The sequence below is a fragment of the Salmo salar genome, unplaced genomic scaffold (assembly GCF_905237065.1).
Source record: "Salmo salar unplaced genomic scaffold, Ssal_v3.1, whole genome shotgun sequence".
NCBI classification, from domain to species: Eukaryota; Metazoa; Chordata; class Actinopteri; order Salmoniformes; family Salmonidae; genus Salmo; species Salmo salar.
The window spans coordinates 24560-43409 of NW_025550932.1; the positions used below are offsets into that span (position 1 = coordinate 24560).

The window sequence follows — 18850 nt, forward strand, 5'->3', positions numbered from 1 at the left end:
TTCCAGTTGAAGCTCGCATCCGCTTCAAGACCATGGTGATTGCCTACGGAGCTGCGAAGGGAGCGGCACCTCCTACCTTCAGGCTCTGATCAGGCCCTACACCCAAACAAGGGCACTGCGTTCATCCACCACTGGCCTGCTGGCCCCCCTACCTCTGAGGAAGCACAGTTCCGCTCAGCCCAGTCAAAACTGTTCGCTGCTCTGGCACCCCAATGGTGGAACAAGATCCCTCACGGCGCCAGGACAGCGGAGTCAATCACCACCTTGGGAGACACCTGAAACCCCACCTCTTTAAAGAATACCTAGGATGGGATAAAGTAATCCTTCTAACCCCCTTAAAAGATTTAGATGCACTATTGTAAAGTGGTTGTTCCACTGGATATCATAAGGTGAATGCACCATTTTGTAAGTCGCTCTGGATAAGGCGTCTGCTAAATAACTTAAATGTAATGTAAATGTAAATGAGTAAGGGCAATGTACCGGTTTAGTGGTTTAGACTTGCAGAACAATTCTGTCGCGGACCCCCTGCCTTACTGTACGCCATGTTTTCGTGACCATCATCACCACAGACTCACAGCACTTCAATACCTCCCATCTTGAGGTGGTTTAGGTTAAGGTCGGGGTTGGGTCAACATACCTTGTCACCTTTGAACCTTGAACCCATGTCATCAAAACACATAAGACACTGAGCCATTATCTAGGTACATACTTACTGTAGTGTGAGAGTACTCCAATACATGTCATATCTCACATACAGCACACTATAGCATACACATACAGTACATATCCAAGCTAGACTAATCAGTGGGTGGAACAGCTGGTGATGGTGTCTCACGTTAGGCCCTGGTAGACCCTCTCCAAAGAACCCTTGTGTTCCCTGAAGCCCTGGGCGACCAATTAGACCCTAGTAACACTAAAGAAGATACAAATAATTTATATCCATCAGCAAAGAGCAAAGCTCAATTATTTACAATATGTCTCACCCTAGTGGATATCCTGACACACTGCAGGGTAATTCTACAAGAGGGCTATGTCAAGCATTGACGTAAGAAAGATATCTCGTCATAAAACCTAAGGAACACTGTGAACTTACCGGCAGTCCTGGTTCACTCATACCCATGGGACTGGTGGGTCCAGGTCTTCCCTGGTTTCCTTTATCACCCTAGGTGTTCTGACACAGGATAAATTAGGATTAGAGTCTGAGAGATGACTAGAGATCACTAGAGAGATCGTATGACAGAAAAGAGGTAGAAGTCACCTCTAACAACAGATTTCAACTGGCCTTAGGTGTAGGAAACCTGATGCCAGTATCCCCAGGAGGTTCCGTCACTCCACTAGGTCACCCTGGGAAAGAGGGGCATCATTCACCTTTCCTCAACTTTCTCTGTACATTTTAGCTGTATCTTTATCTAGAACATTTCTGGAGGTATAGGAAGTTTAGCATAATCCTTACTTTGGGTCCTAAAGGTCCTTCAGGGCCCTGGCCCCCAAGACCTCCACTAACAGGTGCAGCGGTCTAAGGCACTGCATCTCAGTGCTAGAGGTGTCACTACAGACCCTGGTTCGATTCCAGGCTGTATCACAATCAGCCGTGATTGGGAGTCCCATAAGCGGCGCACAATTGGCATAGCGTCGTTAGGGTTTTGCGGTGTAGGCAGTCATTGCAAATAATACTTTTTTCTTAACTGACTTGCCTGGTTAAATAAAATGTATTCATTAAAAAGACCCTGCAAAGAGACAAGAAAAACACCTCGGTCAATGCGTGAATATAAATCCTCTGCAGTGGGCTATAATCACAGGGGCCTTGAGGTTTTCACAAATACAAATAAGAAAACCAATCAGTCAGGGCCTCCCAAGTGGCACAGCGGTCTAAGGTACTGCCTCGCAATGCTATAGGCGTCACTACAGACCCGGGTTCGATCCCATTGAACTGTCATTGAACCCTTTTAGTTTAAAAAAAATCTCTCTCCTGGAAAATCAACGTATGTAAAAACACTGCTTCTGTCACTACAGATTCATTTAGGACAAAACAAAGAATTTACACGAAATCCTTTAGGACTTGGAGTACCGTCAGATCCAGACCGGCCTGTTTTCCCCTGCAAATTACACAGGAATGGAGATATCATTCCATCAGAGGACAGATCATTGGACAGAATATATTTTTTGGGGCCCTTTTTCATCCCTGGTTGTTCCCATAACATCCCCATGGTGTTTGTAAATGCGTGTGTAGGTGACTATGATCGTTCGGTGTGTAAATCCTCTGTCTATGCTCTTTCTGTGACCTCTTTATATTATCAGCCTCAAACCCTGAGTAGTAGCCTATACAGTCTCAGTCAACTCAATAGTGTCAGAGGGTTCTGTGCCGTAAAACCTCAGTCAACTCAATAGTGTCAGAGGGCTCTGTGCCGTAAAACCTCAGTGAACTCAATAGTGTCAGAGGGCTCTGTGCCGTATAACCTCAGTCAACTCAATAGTGTCAGAGGCCTCTGTGCCGTATAACCTCAGTCAACTCAATAGTGTCAGAGGCCTCTGTGCCGTATAACCTCAGTCAACTCAATAGTGTCAGAGGGTTCTGTGCCGTATAACCTCAGTCAACTCAATAGTGTCAGGGGCCTCTGTGCCGTATAACCTCAGTCAACTCAATAGTGTCAGGGGCCTCTGTGCCGTATAACCTCAGTCAACTCAATAGTGTCAGAGGGTTCTGTGCCGTAAAACCTCAGTCAACTCAATAGTGTCAGAGGGTTCTGTGCCGTATAACCTCAGTCAACTCAATAGTGTCAGAGGGCTCTGTGCCGTATAACCTCAGTCAACTCAATAGTGTCAGAGGGTTCTGTGCCGTATAACCTCAGTCAACTCAATAGTGTCAAATCAAATCTAATTTTATCGGTCACAAACACACTGTTAGCAGATGTTAAAGTGAGTGTTGTGAAATGCTTGTGCTTCTAGTTCTGACAGTGGAGTAAAATCTAACAAGTAATCTAACAATTCCCCAACAACTACCTAATACACACAAATCTAAAGGGGTGAATGAGAATATGTACATATAAATATATGGATGGCCGAGCGGCATAGGCAAGATGCAATAGATGGTATAAAATACAGTACATACCTTTGAAGTCGGAAGATTCCGCTTGTTTGATTGCCTTGCGGAGGGAATAACTACACTGTTTATATTCAGCCATATTCTCAGACCTCTTTCCATGGTTAAATGCGGTGGTTCGCGCTTTCAGTTTTGCGCGAATGCCGCCATCCATCCACGGATTCTGGTTAGGGTAAGTTGTAAGTCACAGTCGGTACATCTCAAATGCACTTCCTTATAAACTCACTCACCGAGTCAACGTATTGATCAATGTTGTTCTCTGAGGCTGACCGGAACATATCCCAGTCCGCGTGATCAAAGCAATCTTGAAGCATTGATTCCGATTGGTCAGACCAGCGTTGAATGGTTCTAGTCACTGGTACATCCTGTTTGAGTTTCTGCCTATAAGACGGTAGGAGCAAGATGGCGTCGTGGTTGAATTTGCCGAAGGGAGGGCAGGGGAGGGCTTGTATGCATCGCGGAAGTTAGAGTAGCAGTGATCGAGTGTATTACCCCTGCAGGTACTGCAATCAATATGCTGATAGAATTTAGGTAGCCTTGTTCTCAAATTTGCTTTGTTCAAATCCCCAGCTACAATAAATGCAGCCTCAGGATATACAGTGGCTTGAAAGTATTCACCCCCTTGGCATTTTTCCTATTTTATTGCCTTACAACCTGGAATTAAAATAGATTTTTTGGGGGTTTGTATCATTTGATTTACAGAACATGCCTACCACTTTGAAGATGCAAAATCTTTTTTATTGTGAAACAAACAAGAAATAAGACAAAAAAACGGAAAACTTGAGCGTGCGTAACTATTCACCCCCCCAAAATCAATACTTTGTAGAGACACTTTTTCAGCAATTACAGTTGCAAGACTCCTGTTTACATAGAGTCCAGTGAAGTTCCTTGAGGGCCGTCGTGGTGTCTGCTTGAGGGGGAATGTACACAGCTGTGACGATAACTGATGAGAATTCTCTTGGGAGGTAATATAACCGGCATTTGATTGTAAGGAATTCTAAGTCGGGTGAGCAGAAGGACTTGAGTTCCTGTATGTTGTTATGATTACATCATGAGTCGTTAATCATGAAGCATACACCCCCGCCCTTCCTCTTCCCAGAGAGGTTTTTATCTCTGTCGGCGCGATGCATGGAGTAGCCCGGTGGCTGTACCGATTCCGACAACATATCCCGAGAGAGCCATGTTTCCGTGATACAGAGAATGTTACAATCTCTGATGTCTCTCTGGAAGTCAACCTTTGCTCTAATTTCGTCTACCTTGTTGTAAAGAGACTGGACATTGGCGAGTAGTATACTCGGGAGCGGTGGGCGATGTGCACGTCTATGGAGCCTGACCAGGTGGCCCTTCTGCCGCACTGTTGTTTTGGGTCAGCTTCTGGGAGTAGATCCATTGTCCTGAGTGGTGGTCCAAAAAGAAGATCCGCTTCTGGAAAGTCGCATTCCTGGTCGTAATGTTGGTAAGTTGACGTCACTCTTATATCCAATAGTTCTTCCCGGCTGTATGTAAAAAGACTAAAGATTTCCTGGGGTAACAATGTAAGGAATAATACATTAAAAAAACGAAATACTGCATAGTTTCCTAAGGACTCGAGCGAGGCGACCATCTCTGTCGGCGCCATTTTGGGGCTTCTGTGCTGTATAGCCTCAGTAAACTCAATAGAGTCAGGGGCCTCTGTGCCATATAACCTCTTTCATCTCCCCTAATGCCCCAACTCCCCTAACGCCCCAACTCCCTAAAAGTCTCTTTAAGCCTCTCTTCAAAAGGCCTGCTAGTCAAAACACACAAATGCCCTCTACGCTATAATTTTATTTTACGTCATGACACTTTGCCTCTCGCACAGTACAGGCCTGCTACACTTGCAGTGTGTGTGTGTGTGTGTGTGGGGGGGGGGTAGAAATGGGGTGCTAACCCTGGGAGAGCCCCTGGTTGCATACAGAGGGGTGTGTAGGGGGATTATAGCAAATGGTTGTCCAACTGGTGAACTTTCCAGCAATAACACAGACCTGTCTGAGGATTACTGCTCCTCTGTACTGCAGAGTAAACCACTGTCAACCTGGACACTTCAGACACACCAGATCTGACACACAGACACAACACTGGGAAATATGAAGGGCGGGTTTGAGGTCAATTTCATGTAAATTCAGTCAAACCAGTCATTGCTTTTCAAAAGGAAAATTGGAATTGAAATTCAGTGTACTTCCTGAACTGATAGTTATAGTGTATGACGTTTACTGGCTACTAGAGGAAGCTTTTGATTAATTAAGGTCACTAATTTGTAAATAACTCCTTTCACCTGGTCTTAATTGAAAGGAGGAAACAAAACCAGCAGACACTGGGATTTATCTAACGGCTCTCCATCTGCATCCTTTGACTCTCTATGAGTACTATGACGTATATACACACTAGAGGGCGCCAACACCATAATACACAACACTAAATAATGCCAGATCAATTTGGGCCAGTGTGATATCATAATTTGTTTGCAAGCAAAGGGAACAGGTTGCACATGAAGCCTCCAGTGAGGGAATAGCTGGCGGTGTAACTTAATGACTACCCAGGGAACCAAAACCACTGCTCTCTGTCAGATCCTCTGTTTCATTCACCAGATAGAATAGATTCTGATGCCAAGTTATTCCCAGTTACCTTTTGCCTCTATAGCAGTAATTTGCAGGATATGGTCAAACACCATTTTTTCTTCTGAAATGTTCCCCATTTAGTTCCAAAAAGTTAAAAATTTCTTGAATTCCATTTCAATTGATTTATTTCATATCAAATATTTAATTGTAAATTTGTTATCATAAATGTATAAATCCTGAGAATTATTCTGAGAACTAGTTAAAACCTGTTAGGGCTACAGGTTAGCAATGAACCCCGAGTCGGGATTGCTAACAAGGCTGGAAATTCAAAACATCAAAAAATCGAATAATTTCAATTTCTCAAACAATCAACTATTTTACACAATTTAAAAGATAAACATCTCCTTAATCTAACCACATTGTTCGATTTTCAAAGAGGCTTTACGGCAAAAGCATAAAGTTAGATTATGTTAGGACAGTACATAGCCACAAAAGTACAAACATCCATTTTCAATTCAAGGTCAGGCGTCACCAAAAGCAGAAACCAGCTAGAATTATGTACTAACCTTTGTCAATCTCCATCAGATGACACTCCTAGGACATTATGTTATACAATACATGCATTTTTTGTTCCATCAAGTTCATATTTATATCCAAAAACAGCATTTTACAGTAGCGTGAAATTCAGATTTTTTCTTCTCTGAAATGCTTCCGGTGAACATAACAAAATTACTATTCGAAAACATTGGTAAATTATAATATTGTCATTCAAAGAATAATATATTATCATCTCGTAATTGCTACCGAATGGCCAGATCTCAAAATAACTTTACTGGGAAATCACATTTTGCAATAAACAGGGTGTTATGCTAAGAACAATAAGCTATGCTATACAGTTAGCATCATCTAAAATCGATAATAACATTGTAAATATCCCCTTACCTTTGATTATCTCCATCAGAAGGCAGGCATCCCAGGTCCGGAAGGCATCCCAGGTCCGGAACAAATGTGGTTTCTCTTGACAAAGTTCATAATTTATGTCCAAATAACACCAAGTACTTAGCGTTCATTATGCTCCCACAAAATGTGGTGGGGGGAGTGTAAAATCACGCCGAAAAGCTAAAAAACCTAGTAAATAATCTATTTATGTTCGTTCAAACATGTCAAATGTTGTTTAGCATTAATCTTTTGGTCCATTTTTAACGTTAAACATCAGTAATATTTTCACACAACCTATCCTATGTCTAGATAAACAATGATGACAAACTCACGCTTCTCAGATTTATGCGCAGGCGCAAAAAAATGAAGTGATGACATGTCAACTTCCTTGGATTCTAATTTGCTCTCTGTTTATCATAGACGCTTCAAACAACTTTATAACGATCGTTGACATCTAGTGGAAGCCGTAGGTGTTGCGAAATGAATCCTTTCTCACTATGGTATCTATAAAACAATGACACTAAATAGTACAGTCACAAAATTCAAATTTTTTTGGATCTATTTTTCACAGGTTTTTGCCTGCAATATGAGTTTTGTTATACTTACAGACACCATTCAAACTGTTTTAGAAAATTCAGAGTGTTTTCTATCCGAATGTGTTAATAATATGCATATCCTAGCTTCTGAGTTGGTGTAGGAGGCAGTTAAAAATGGGCACATATTTTTTCAAAATGTCTCAATACTGCCCCCGAGCCCCAACAGGTTTTAATGCTCCCAAATCAATGGATTGATTAATTTAAAAGCACAAATAACCCTCAACCCATCATAAAAATGACAGGGTTACCCATTATCATTTTTAAAAATGGCATTTCAATCTGCAACACAACACGCAACACATGTGATTGTCATTGGATAGCCTACAACAAATTTCTCTCTGGAAATGACTTGATGTTCAATAGCCTACAGTCCACTTGACACAAATGTTACATAACATAGTTTCAAATCAATTAAACCGTACCTTGATTCTTATTTAAATACAATGAATCACAGTAATAGTCAGCTAATTTGGTCTGAATTACATAGTCCGGTGGGCAACCTTTTTATCCCCTGTTTAGTCCTAAAGCAGGAGAGAGCAACCGTGATCAACCTGCTCGAATCGATTCAAACCTGCACGAGGGGGCTGCACTGGGAACACTGAATTTTTATGAAGCGCACCGACAATCACACTGTTGTCAAACGGATTGATGGAAAGAAATGAATGTTGGTTATTACACATTTTTGATGTTGATAACAACAATAGTTAATCCGTTTTTTTTTCACTCTACAATATTGAGGTCAGACCACCTTGTTTTCTCAGTCATCATTCATACCAACTAAACCATGTTGCGGCCTATCAATGTGCAACATCCCTCCCACCCATCCTCTGTTATTAATGTGCTACAATGAAATAAATAACGTTAGTTGGACTACTGTATATGTTTATATTCATATCTGTACACTACGGAGTCTCATTGAACCCACAGACAGTCACGGTGAACCTCTATTGTCCCCTGTCCCCTGTAATCCATGGCTTCTGGTTGGGGTATGTACGTACAGTCACTGTGGGGACGACGTCCTCAATGCACTTATTGATAAAGCCAGTGACTGATGTGGTGTATTCCTCAATGTCATCGGAAGAATCCCGGAACATGTTCCAGTCTGTGATAGCAAAACAGTCCTGTAGTTTAGCATCTGCTTCATCTGACCATTTTTTTAATTGACCGAGTCACTGGTGCTTCCTGCTTTAATTTTTGCTTGTAAGCAGGAATCAGGAGGATAGAGTTGTGGTCGGATTTACCAAATGGAGGGCGAGGGAGAGCTTTGTACGTGTCTCTGTGTGTGGAGTACAGGTGATCTAGATTTATTTTCTCTCTGGTTGTACATTTAACATGTTGATAGAGATTTGGTAGAACTGATTTAAGTTTCCCTGCATTAAAGTCTCCAGCCACTAGGAGTGCCGCCTCTGGGTGAGTGGTTTCCTGTTTGCTTATTTCCTTATACAGCTGGCTGAGTGCGGTCTTAGTGCCGGCATCTGTCTGTGGTGGTAAATAAACAGCCACGAAAAGTAAAGCTGAAAACTCTAGGCAAGTAGTGTGGCCTACAATTTATCACAATATACTCTACTTCAGGCGAGCAAAATCTAGGGACTTCCTTAGATTCCGTGCACCAGCTGTTGCTTACAAATATGCACAGACCGCCCCCCTCGACTTACCGGAGTGTGCCGTTCTATCCTGCCGGTGCAGCGTGTATCCCGCTAGCTGAATATCCATGTCGTCATTCAGCCACGATTCAAGTGCACCTCAAGAGTTTGAGTTATAATGTTGACTTAGGTCTGGAGTACATGTATGTCACCCAACTGCAACACTTAGAAAAAAGGGTTTCTAAAGGGTTCTTCGAATGTCCCCACGGGACAACCCTTTTTGGTTCCATGTAGAACTCTCTGTGGAAAGGGTTCTATCTGGAACTAAAAAGGGTTCTTTAAAGGGTTCTCCTATGGGGACAGCCGAAGAACTCTTTTAGAATCTAGATAGCACTTTTTTTCTAAGAGTGTAGGGATGTTCTGTTAAAGGAAAGGCATAGGATGAACATATTATTGATCAATGACCATTGAGCAACATCTTGAACCCACTCCAAGCAGCAACCCCACTGTTCAGGGACTAGCAAGCACCAGACCTCATCTGGATGACTTCAATGTGAAAGAGACATCATCACTGTACCTGTCTCCTTCCTATAACTCACAGCACAGAGACATGACCGAGAGGGGTTGTCATGCCAACTCCTGAGGATGTACAGTCGTGGCCAAAAGTTTTGAGAATGACACAAAAATGCCTCAGTGTCTTTAGATATTTTTGTCAGATGTTACTATGGAATACTGAAGTATAATTACAAGCATTTCATGAGTGTCAAAGGCTTTTATTGACAATTACATGAAGTTGATGCAAAGAGTCTATATTTGCAGTGTTGACCCTTCTTTTTCAAGAATCTGCAATCCGCCATGGCACGCTGTCAATTAACTTCTGGGCCACATCCTGACTGATGGCAGCCCATTCTTGCATAATCAATGCTTGGAGTTTGTCAGAATTTGTGGGTTTTTGTTTGTCCACCCACCTCTGGAGGATTGACCACAAGTTCTCAATGGGATTAAGGTCTGGGGAGTTTCCTGGCCATGGACCCAAAATATCGATGTTTTGTTCCCTGAGCCACTTAGTTTCACTTTTGCCTTATGGCAAGGTGCTCCATCATATTGGAAAAGGCTTTGTTCATCACCAAACTGTTCCTGGATGGTTGGGAGAAGTTGCTCTCGGAGGATGTGTTGGTACCATTCTTTATTCATGGCTGTGTTCTTAGGCAAAATTGTGAGTGAGCCCACTACCTTAGCTGAGAAGCAACCCCACACATAAATGTTCTCAGGATGCTTTACTGTTGGCATGACACAGGACTGATGGTAGCGCTCACCTTGTCTTCTCTGGACAAGCTTTTTTCCGGATGCCCCAAACAATCGGAAAGTGGATTCATCAGAGAAAATGACTTTACCCCAGTCCTCAGCAGTCCAATCCCTGTACCTTTTGCAGAATATCAGTCTGTCCCAGATGTTTTTCCTGGAGAGAAGTGGTTTTTTTGCTGCCCTTCTTGACACCAGGCCATCCTCCAAAAGTCTTCGCCTCACTGTGCGTGCAGATGCACTCACACCTGCCTGCTGCCATTCCTGAGCAAGCTCTGTACTGGTGGTGCCCCGGTCCCGCAGCTGAATCAACTTTAGGAGATGGTCCTGGCGCTTGCTGGGCTATCTTTTCTTGAACCGCTCTCCTTGAAGTTCTTGATGATCCGATAAATGGTTGATTTAGGTGCAATCTTATCGGCAGCAATATCCTTGACTGTGAAGCCCTTTTTGTGCAAAGCAATGACGACGGCACGTGTTTCCTTGCAGGTAGCCATGGATGACAGAGGAAGAACAATCATTCCAAGCACCACCCTCCTTTTGAAGCTTCCAGTCTGTTATTCGAACTCAATCAGCATTATAGAGTGATCTCCAGCCTTGTCCTCGTCAACATTCACACCTGTGTTAACGAGAGAATCACTGACATGATGCCAGTTGGTCCTTTTGTGGCAGGGCTGAAATGCAGTGGAAATGTTTTTGGGGATTCAGTTCATTTGCATGGCAAAGAGGGACTTCGCAATTAATTGCAATTCATCTTATCACTCTTCATAGCATTCTGGAGTATATGCAAATTGCCATCATACAAACTGAGGCAGCAGACTTTGTGAAAATTAATATTTGTGTCATTCTCAAAACTTTTGGCCACGACTGTAAATAAAAAATGTCTGAGAAAGAAGGGTTGCTCCAACTGAAAAGGTTAACAATCTTCTCATGAGATGTATCAGGTTTGGTCCTACAGACCAGATGGCCTACAGATGTTGACGCAATATGTTTTTCTGAAGATGTAATGAAGACACCTAGTGACTTCATCAAGGTCACTCACTATCACAAGATCCCAGGTTCGCAAACTTGCTCAAATGACAAATTACCAACCTATATTGACAATAGGACACAGGTGTTGGTGGCATTAGTAGCCTCATATATTTGTCTTTCGCAGTACTTAAAATGTCACCCTGAGGAATCGGCCATAAACTTCCCTAGTTGAAGGTTGCTCATTAGCTGGAGGGGGGCAGTGATCAACATCTACACTGTGACAGGGACCATGCTGCTTCTTCTTCCAGGCATTATAAAGATGTCAAACCACAGAACATGCCTGCCAAAAAGTTCTACTTCTGAGAATGTTGAAGGAACGTTACTTGATAACTGCATGGCTGGAATTGAAGTACTGTGTTGCTCTATTGGTTAGAGCAGGAAACTAACAAAATCCAAGGTTGTGGGTTCAATTCCCACAGGGATTACAAAGGCCTACACAAAATGTAAGAACTGTACTATGCTGTAAGTCGATTTGGATGAAAGTGTCTGCACAGTGGCATATAGTGTCATTATTATTCAGTGTGGTTGTTGTGAAAGCCATTCTCTGGCACTGTGAGAGTGAGTACTGTGTCGGTAACTGGGCTCAGGCTGGGTGTCTGGGCCAGGCTATGTTAAACCAACAGACCGATGCCAGCCCTGCCACCACCGGCCAGGGAGTTTGAAGGGCGGCTTCTTGCCATCTCTTGGGGTGCAGCAACTAAACATGAGACTGAGATAACAATGAAACAAAACTATAGACAGCAGGCTCTGATGGAGAATAGAGGAATCCAACCCAGGTTGTCTTGTCTCTCCATCACTTGGAAGTTTGTACAGTCTGTCATCCAAGAGGCAAGAACACCAAATATGACCAGACATGTTGTTCAACAGAGTCCAATGTTCAGAGCCTTGCTGCAGATATAAATATGGCAACGTTCTAAAGGTTCCATGTTCTATCTGCAACATTCTAAAGGTCTGTGTACCATCAGACACATTCTAAAAGGTTCCATGTTCTATCTGCAACATTCTAAAGGTTCCATGTTCTATCAGACACATTCTAAAGGTTCCATGTTCTATCAGACACATTCTAAAGGTCTGTGTACCATCAGACACATTCTAAAGGTTCCATGTTCTATCAAACACATTCTAAAGGTTCCATGTTCTATCAGACACATTCTAAAGGTTCCATGTTCTATCTGCAACATTCTAAAGGTCTGTGTACCATCAGACACATTATAAAGGTTCCATGTTCTATCTGCAACATTCTAAATGTTCTACTGAATAAGACCTTGGGCAGGACTAGCAGTGGCATCCATGGTATTGCACTAAATACATTCCATAGAGCTCTTCTGCCAAGGCCCGTCATTTAGAGAGACATGAAGCTGCAGAGAATCTGGTGGGTGACCTTTTTCCTTTTTTACAGCATTTCCATTGCAGCTTGTGTACAAGCACCACAGAGGCTTGGATTTAAAATGTAATATTATAAAAAATAAGTGTTTGAACTGTACAAAGTGTGACTTAAAAGTGTTACATACCATTACCCAGGTGGTAAGGGTAGGTAACAACACATCCACCACACTGTTCCTCAACAATGGGACCCCTCAGGGGTGCGTGCTCGTCCCCCTCCTGTACTCCCTGTTCACTCATGACTGCATGGCCAGGCATGCCTCCAACACCATCATTAAGTTTGCTGATGACACAACAGTGGTAGGCCTGATCACCGACAACGATGAGACAGCCTATAGGGAGGTCAGAGACCTGACCGTGTGGTGCCAGGACAACAACCTCTCCCTCAACGTGATCAAGACAAAGGAGATGATTGTGGACTACAGGAAAAGGAGGACCGAGCACGCCCCTATTCTCATCGATGGGGCTGTAGCGGAGCAGGTTGAGAGCTTCAAGTTCCTTGGTGTCCACATCACCAACAAACTAACATGGTTCAAGCACACCAAGGCAGTCGTGAAGAGGGCATGACAAAACCTATTCCCCCTTAGCAGACTGAAAAGATTTGGCATGAGTCCTCAGATCCTCAAAAGGTTTTACAGCTGCACCATCGAGAGCATCCAGACGGGTTGCATCACTGCCTGGTATGGCAACTGCTCAGCCTCTGACCGCAAGGCACTACAGAGGGTAGTGCGTACGGCCCAGTACATCACCGGGGCCAAGCTTCTTGCCATCCAGGACCTCTATACCAGGCGGTGTCAGAGGAAGGCCCTACACCTGAAAAGCTAAGAGGAGGAGAAGAGAAGCGAGGAGAAGAGAATATCACAGAAACATAAGCAGCAGCTCCATCCCCCATGGATCCCTATTCTCAGTCAATCAGGCAGTTAAGGCCACCGTGGTGACAGACAAAAGGACTACATTCTCTCTGCTCTGGCATCCAGCTGCCATCCTATCACCACTTCATTTGACTCATTAATGCAGGACGATGGACTCCCTTCCTCTCTAATTCATCATTACACTGGAAAAACACTCTGTTGGTTCCTCACAGACAGTCATTGTAGTACTGGGCCATATCTGGCTTCAGTTTACCCCCATATCATATAAAGCATATTGAGCACCTGGTAGAAAGCACTAGGCTAAATCAATCCTATCAATTATGATTATTTCATGAATAAGGATAATTCATTAATGATGACCCCCTGTATTTTTTATTTTTATTTCACCTTTATTTAACCAGGTAGGCTAGTTGAGAATAAGTTCTCATTTGCAACTGCGACCTGGCCAAGATAAAGCATAGCAATTCGACACATACAACAACACAGAGTTACACATGGAATAAACAAAACTTACAGTCAATAATACAGTAGAAAAAAGAAAAAAAGTCTATATACAGTGAGTGCAAATGAGGTAAGATAAGAGAGTTAAGGCAATAAATAGGCCATGGTGGAGAAGTAACTACAATATAGCAATTAAACACTGCAATGGTAGATGTGCAGAAGATGAATGTGCAAGTAGAGATACTGGGGTGCAAAGGAGTGTAACGACCGTCGTCTGTGGAAGTAGGGGACCAAAGCGCAGCGTGGTGAGTGTTCATATTCAATATTTAATTAATAGAAACACTTTAATAAACAAAACACGAAAATGAACGACAGCCTACAGTTCTGCTAGGTACAAAACTAAACAGAAAATAATCACCCACAAACCCCAAAGGAAAAACAGGCTGCCTATGCATGACTCTCAATCAGCAACAACAATCTACAGCTGTTCCTGATTGAGAGCCACACATGGCCAACCAAAGAAACAAACCAACATAGAAAAATAAACATAGAATGCCCACCCATGTAACACCCTGGCCTAACCAAAATAGAGAACTAAAAACCCCTCTCTATGGCCAGGGCGTTACAAGGAGCAAGATAAATAAATACAGTATGGGGATGAGGTAGATAGCACATCTGTAAACAGCCCATCTATGTACAGGTGCAGTGATCTGTGAGCTGCTCTGACAGCTGGTGCTTAAAGCTAGTGAGGGAGATATGAGTCTCCAGCTTCAGTGATTTTTGCAGTTCGTTCCAGTCATTGGCAACAGAGAACTGGAAGGAAAGGCGACCAAACGAGGAATTGGCTTTGGGGGTGACCAGTGAGATATACCTGCTGGAGCGCGTGCTACGAGTGGGTGCTGCTATGGTGACCAGTGAGCTGAGATAAGGCGGGGCTTTACCAAGCAGAGACTTGTAGATGACCTGTACCCAGTGGGTTTGGCAACCAGTATGAAGCAAGGGCCAACCAACGAGAGCTTTGGTGACAAAACGGATGGCACTGTGATAGACTGCATCCAATTTGTTGAGTAGTGTTGGAGGCTATTTTATAGATGACATCGCCGAAGTCGAGGATCGGTAGGATGGTCAGTTTTACGAGGGTATGTTTGGCAGCATGAGTGAAGGATGCTTTGTTGCGATATAGGAAGCCGATTCTAGATTTAACTTTGGATTGGAGATGCTTAATGTGAGTCTGGAAGGAGAGTTTACAGTAACCAGACACCTAGGTATTTGTAGTTGTCCATGTATTCTAAGTCAGAGCCGTCCAGAGTAGTGATGCTGGACGGGCGGGCAGGTGCGGGCAGTGATCGATTGAATAGCATGCATTTAGTTTTACATGCATTTAAGAGCAGTTGGAGGCCACGGAAGGAGAGTTGTATGGCATTGAAGCTCGTCTGGAGGTTAGTTAACACAGTGTCCAAAGAGGGGCCAGAAGTATACAGAATGGGGTCGTCTGCGTAGAGGTGGATCAGAGAATCACTAGCAGCAAGAGCGACATCATTGATGTATACAGAGAAGAGAGTCGGCCCGAGAATTGAATCCTGTGGCACCCCCATAGAGACTGCCAGAGGTCCGGACAACAGGCCCTCCGATTTGACACACTGAACTATATCAGAGAAGTAGTTGGTGAACCAGGCGAGGCAATCATTTGAGAAACCAAGGCTGTCGAGTCTGCCAATAAGAATGTGGTGATTGACAAGAGTCGAAAGCCTTGGCCAGGTCGATGAATACGGCTGCACAGTAATGTCTCTTATCGATGGCCGTTATGATGCCGTTTAGGACCTTGAGCGTGGCTGAGGTGCACCCATGACCTGCTCTGAAACCAGATTGCATAGAGGAGAAGGTACGGTGGGATTCGAAATGGTCGGTAATCTGTTTGTTAACTTGGCTTTCAAAGACCTTAGAAAGACAGGGTAGGATAGATATAGGTCTGTAGCAGTTTGGGTCTAGAGTGTCACATGACCGCGGCAGCTGTCCAATCTTTGGGAATCTCAGACGATACGAAAGAGAGGTTGAACAGGCTAGTAATAGGGGTTGCAACAATTTCGGCAGATAATTTTAGAAAAAGTGGGTTCAGATTGTCTAGCCAGGCTGATTTGTAGGGGTCCAGATTTTGCAGCTCTTTCAGAACATCAGCTATCTGGATTTGGGTGAATGAGAAATGATGGGTGCTTTGCGGGTTGCTGTGGAGGGTGCAGGGCAGTTGACCGGGGTAGGGGGGAGCCAGGTGGAAAGCATGCCCAGCCATAGAGAAATGCTTATTGAAATTCTCAATTATAGTGGATTTATCAGTGGTAACAGTGTTTCCTAGCCTCAGAACAGTGGGCAGTTGGGAGGAGGTGTTCTTATTCTCCATGGACTTTACAGTGTCCCAGAACTTTTTGGAGTTTGTACTACAGGATGCAAATTTCTGTTTGAAAAAGCTAGCCTTAGCTTTCCAAACTGCCTGTGCATATTTGTTCCTAACTTCCCTGAAAAGTTGCATATCACGGGGGCTGTTTGATGCTAATGCAGAACGCCACAGGATGTTTTTGTGCTGGTCAAGGGCAGACAGGTCTGGAGTGAACCAAGGACTATATCTATTCCTAGTTCAACATTTTTTGAATGGGGCATGCTTATTTAAGATGGTGAGGAAGGCACTTTTAAAGAATAACGAGGCATCCTCTACTGACGGGATGAGGTCAATGTCATTCCAGGATACCCCGGCCAGGTCGATTAGAAAGGCCTGCTCGCAGAAGTGTTTTAGGGAGCGTTTGACAGTGATGAGGGGTGGTCGTTTGATCGCAGACCCATTACGGATGCAGGCAATGAGGCAGTGATCGCTGAGATCTTGATTGAAAACAGCAGAGGTGTATTTGGAGGGCGAGTTAGTTAGGATGACATCTATGAGGGTGCCCGTGTTTACGGATTTGGGGTTGTACCTGGTAGGTTCATTGATAATTTGTGTGAGATTGAGGGCATCAAGCTTAGATCGTAGGATGGCCGGGGTGTTAAGCATGTCCCAGTTTAGGTCACCTAATAGCACGAGCTCAGAGGATAGATGGGGGGCAGTCAATTCACATATGGTGTCGAGGGCACAGCTGGGGGCAGAGTGTGGTCTATAGCAAACGGCAACAGTGAGAGACTTGTTTCTGGAAAGGTGAATTTTTAGAAGTAGACGCTCGAATTGTTTGGGTACAGACCTGGATAGTAAGACAGAACTCTGCAGGCTATCTCTGCAGTAGATTGCAACACCGCCCCCTTTGGCAGTTCTATCTTGGCGGAAAATGTTATAGTTAGCGATGGAGATTTCAGGGTTTTTGGTGGTTTTCCTAAGCCAGGATTCAGACACGGCTAAGCCATCTGGGTTGGCAGAGTGTGCTAAAGCAGTGAGTAAAACAAACTAAGGGAGTAGGCTTCTAATGTTAACATGCATGAAACCAAGGCTCTACGGTTACAGAAGTCAACAAATGAGAGCACCTGGGGAGTGGAGCTAGGCACTGCAGGGCCTGGATTAAACTCTACATCACCAGAGGAACAGAGGAGAAGTAGGATAATGGTACGGCTAAAGGCTATACAAACTGGCCGTCTAGCACGTTCGGAACAGAGAGTAAAAGGAGCAGGTTTCTGGGCACGATAGCATAGATTCAAGGCATAGTGTACAGACAAAGGTAAGGTAGGATGTGAGTACATTGGAGGTAAACCTAGGCATTGAGTAATGATGAGAGAGATATAGTCTCTAGAGACGTTTAAACCAAGTGATGTCATCGCATATGTAGGTGGTGGAACAACATGGTTGGTTAAGGCATATTGAGCAGGGCTAGAGGATCCACAGTGAAATAAGACAGTAATCACTAACCAGGACAGTAATGGACGAGGCATATTGATTCAGACAGTTAGCAGGCCGGGGCTAGCAAGCTAGCAGTTAGAGACCGGGCTAGCAAGCTAGCAGACCGGGGCTAGCAAGCTAGCAGTTAGCAGACCGGGGCTAGCAAGCTAGCAGTTAGCAGACCGGGGCTAGCAAGCTAGCAGTTAGCAGACCCGGGGCTAGCAAGTTAGCCAAAGGGCCTTTGGGGGACATCGCGATGGAGTTAAGTCTGTTTTTGCATCTTCGTGCGGTGACGTCGACAGACCAGTCGTGGATTAGTAGGGTTCCAAGTAGCTCTAGGTAGCTAGCAGTTAGCAGAATGGGCCTTCAGCGGACGTCACGCCTGAGGGGCCTGTTGGAATCCTCGGGCAGATTATGTCAGTATTCTAGTCGTAGAGGATGACAAATGAGATACATAGTTATTGGTTAGATATTTCATACATAAATTAATAAATGGTTTGCTAAACAAATCCTCGGAGGCTATCAGGACACAGGCCTATGCCATTCTGCCTGTAAGGCCATTTTAATTGCAGAATCCAGAATTCTGACTCTGAGACCCATACTGAATGTCAGAATAAGTTGTCTAGTCTCACTCCAGATACAGAGAGAGCCAGTACCTGTCACAAAATACCTGTTGGATAAGTGTGTGTGTATGTATGTGTGTGTGTCTAACATCATGCTTCATGACTGTTGTTGAGACCCAACGTCTTAGAGCAGGGGTCCCCAAACACCGGGCCGCGGACCAGTACCGGGCCGCACGGAAAGGATAAATACATTTTTAGCCAAAAGAGGAACCTGTGCTATCATTTTAGCTGTAGCCTCTCCTAAGAGTTCACGACAAATGTCCTTAGCAGCAGGTAGAATCAACTCCTCGCCAATAGTGAAAGGCTTCTTGGCCTTAGCAATACGGCTAGCCACCAAGTATGACGCTCTCAGTGCAGCCACGTTTGTTGATGTGTTGGCTTTCAAGACTTGCTTCTGTCCTTCTTGTTCACGTTTTCTTCGCTCAAAGAATTCAACAGGTTTGTCTTTAAGTGTAGGGTGATTGGATTCGATGTGCCGATGCAGTTGAGGGCTTCATTGCCTCGTTAGATAGCCTATCTCCACATACTACGCACAGGGGGCTTGGAGCACGCGAGTCAC

At 44.0% G+C, this 18850-nt stretch overlaps 1 long non-coding RNA gene across 1 annotated transcript; it reads right to left on the bottom strand.

Annotated features, from left to right (window-relative positions):
• Nucleotides 1-923: 923 nt before the first annotated feature.
• On the bottom strand, nt 924-1606 carry LOC123740265 (uncharacterized). Its single transcript, XR_006768264.1, has 3 exons — nt 1454-1606; nt 1259-1344; nt 924-1171 (listed from the first exon to the last, which is right to left on the bottom strand). It is a non-coding gene; the product is annotated as an uncharacterized lncRNA (long non-coding RNA).
• Nucleotides 1607-18850: the final 17244 nt, after the last annotated feature.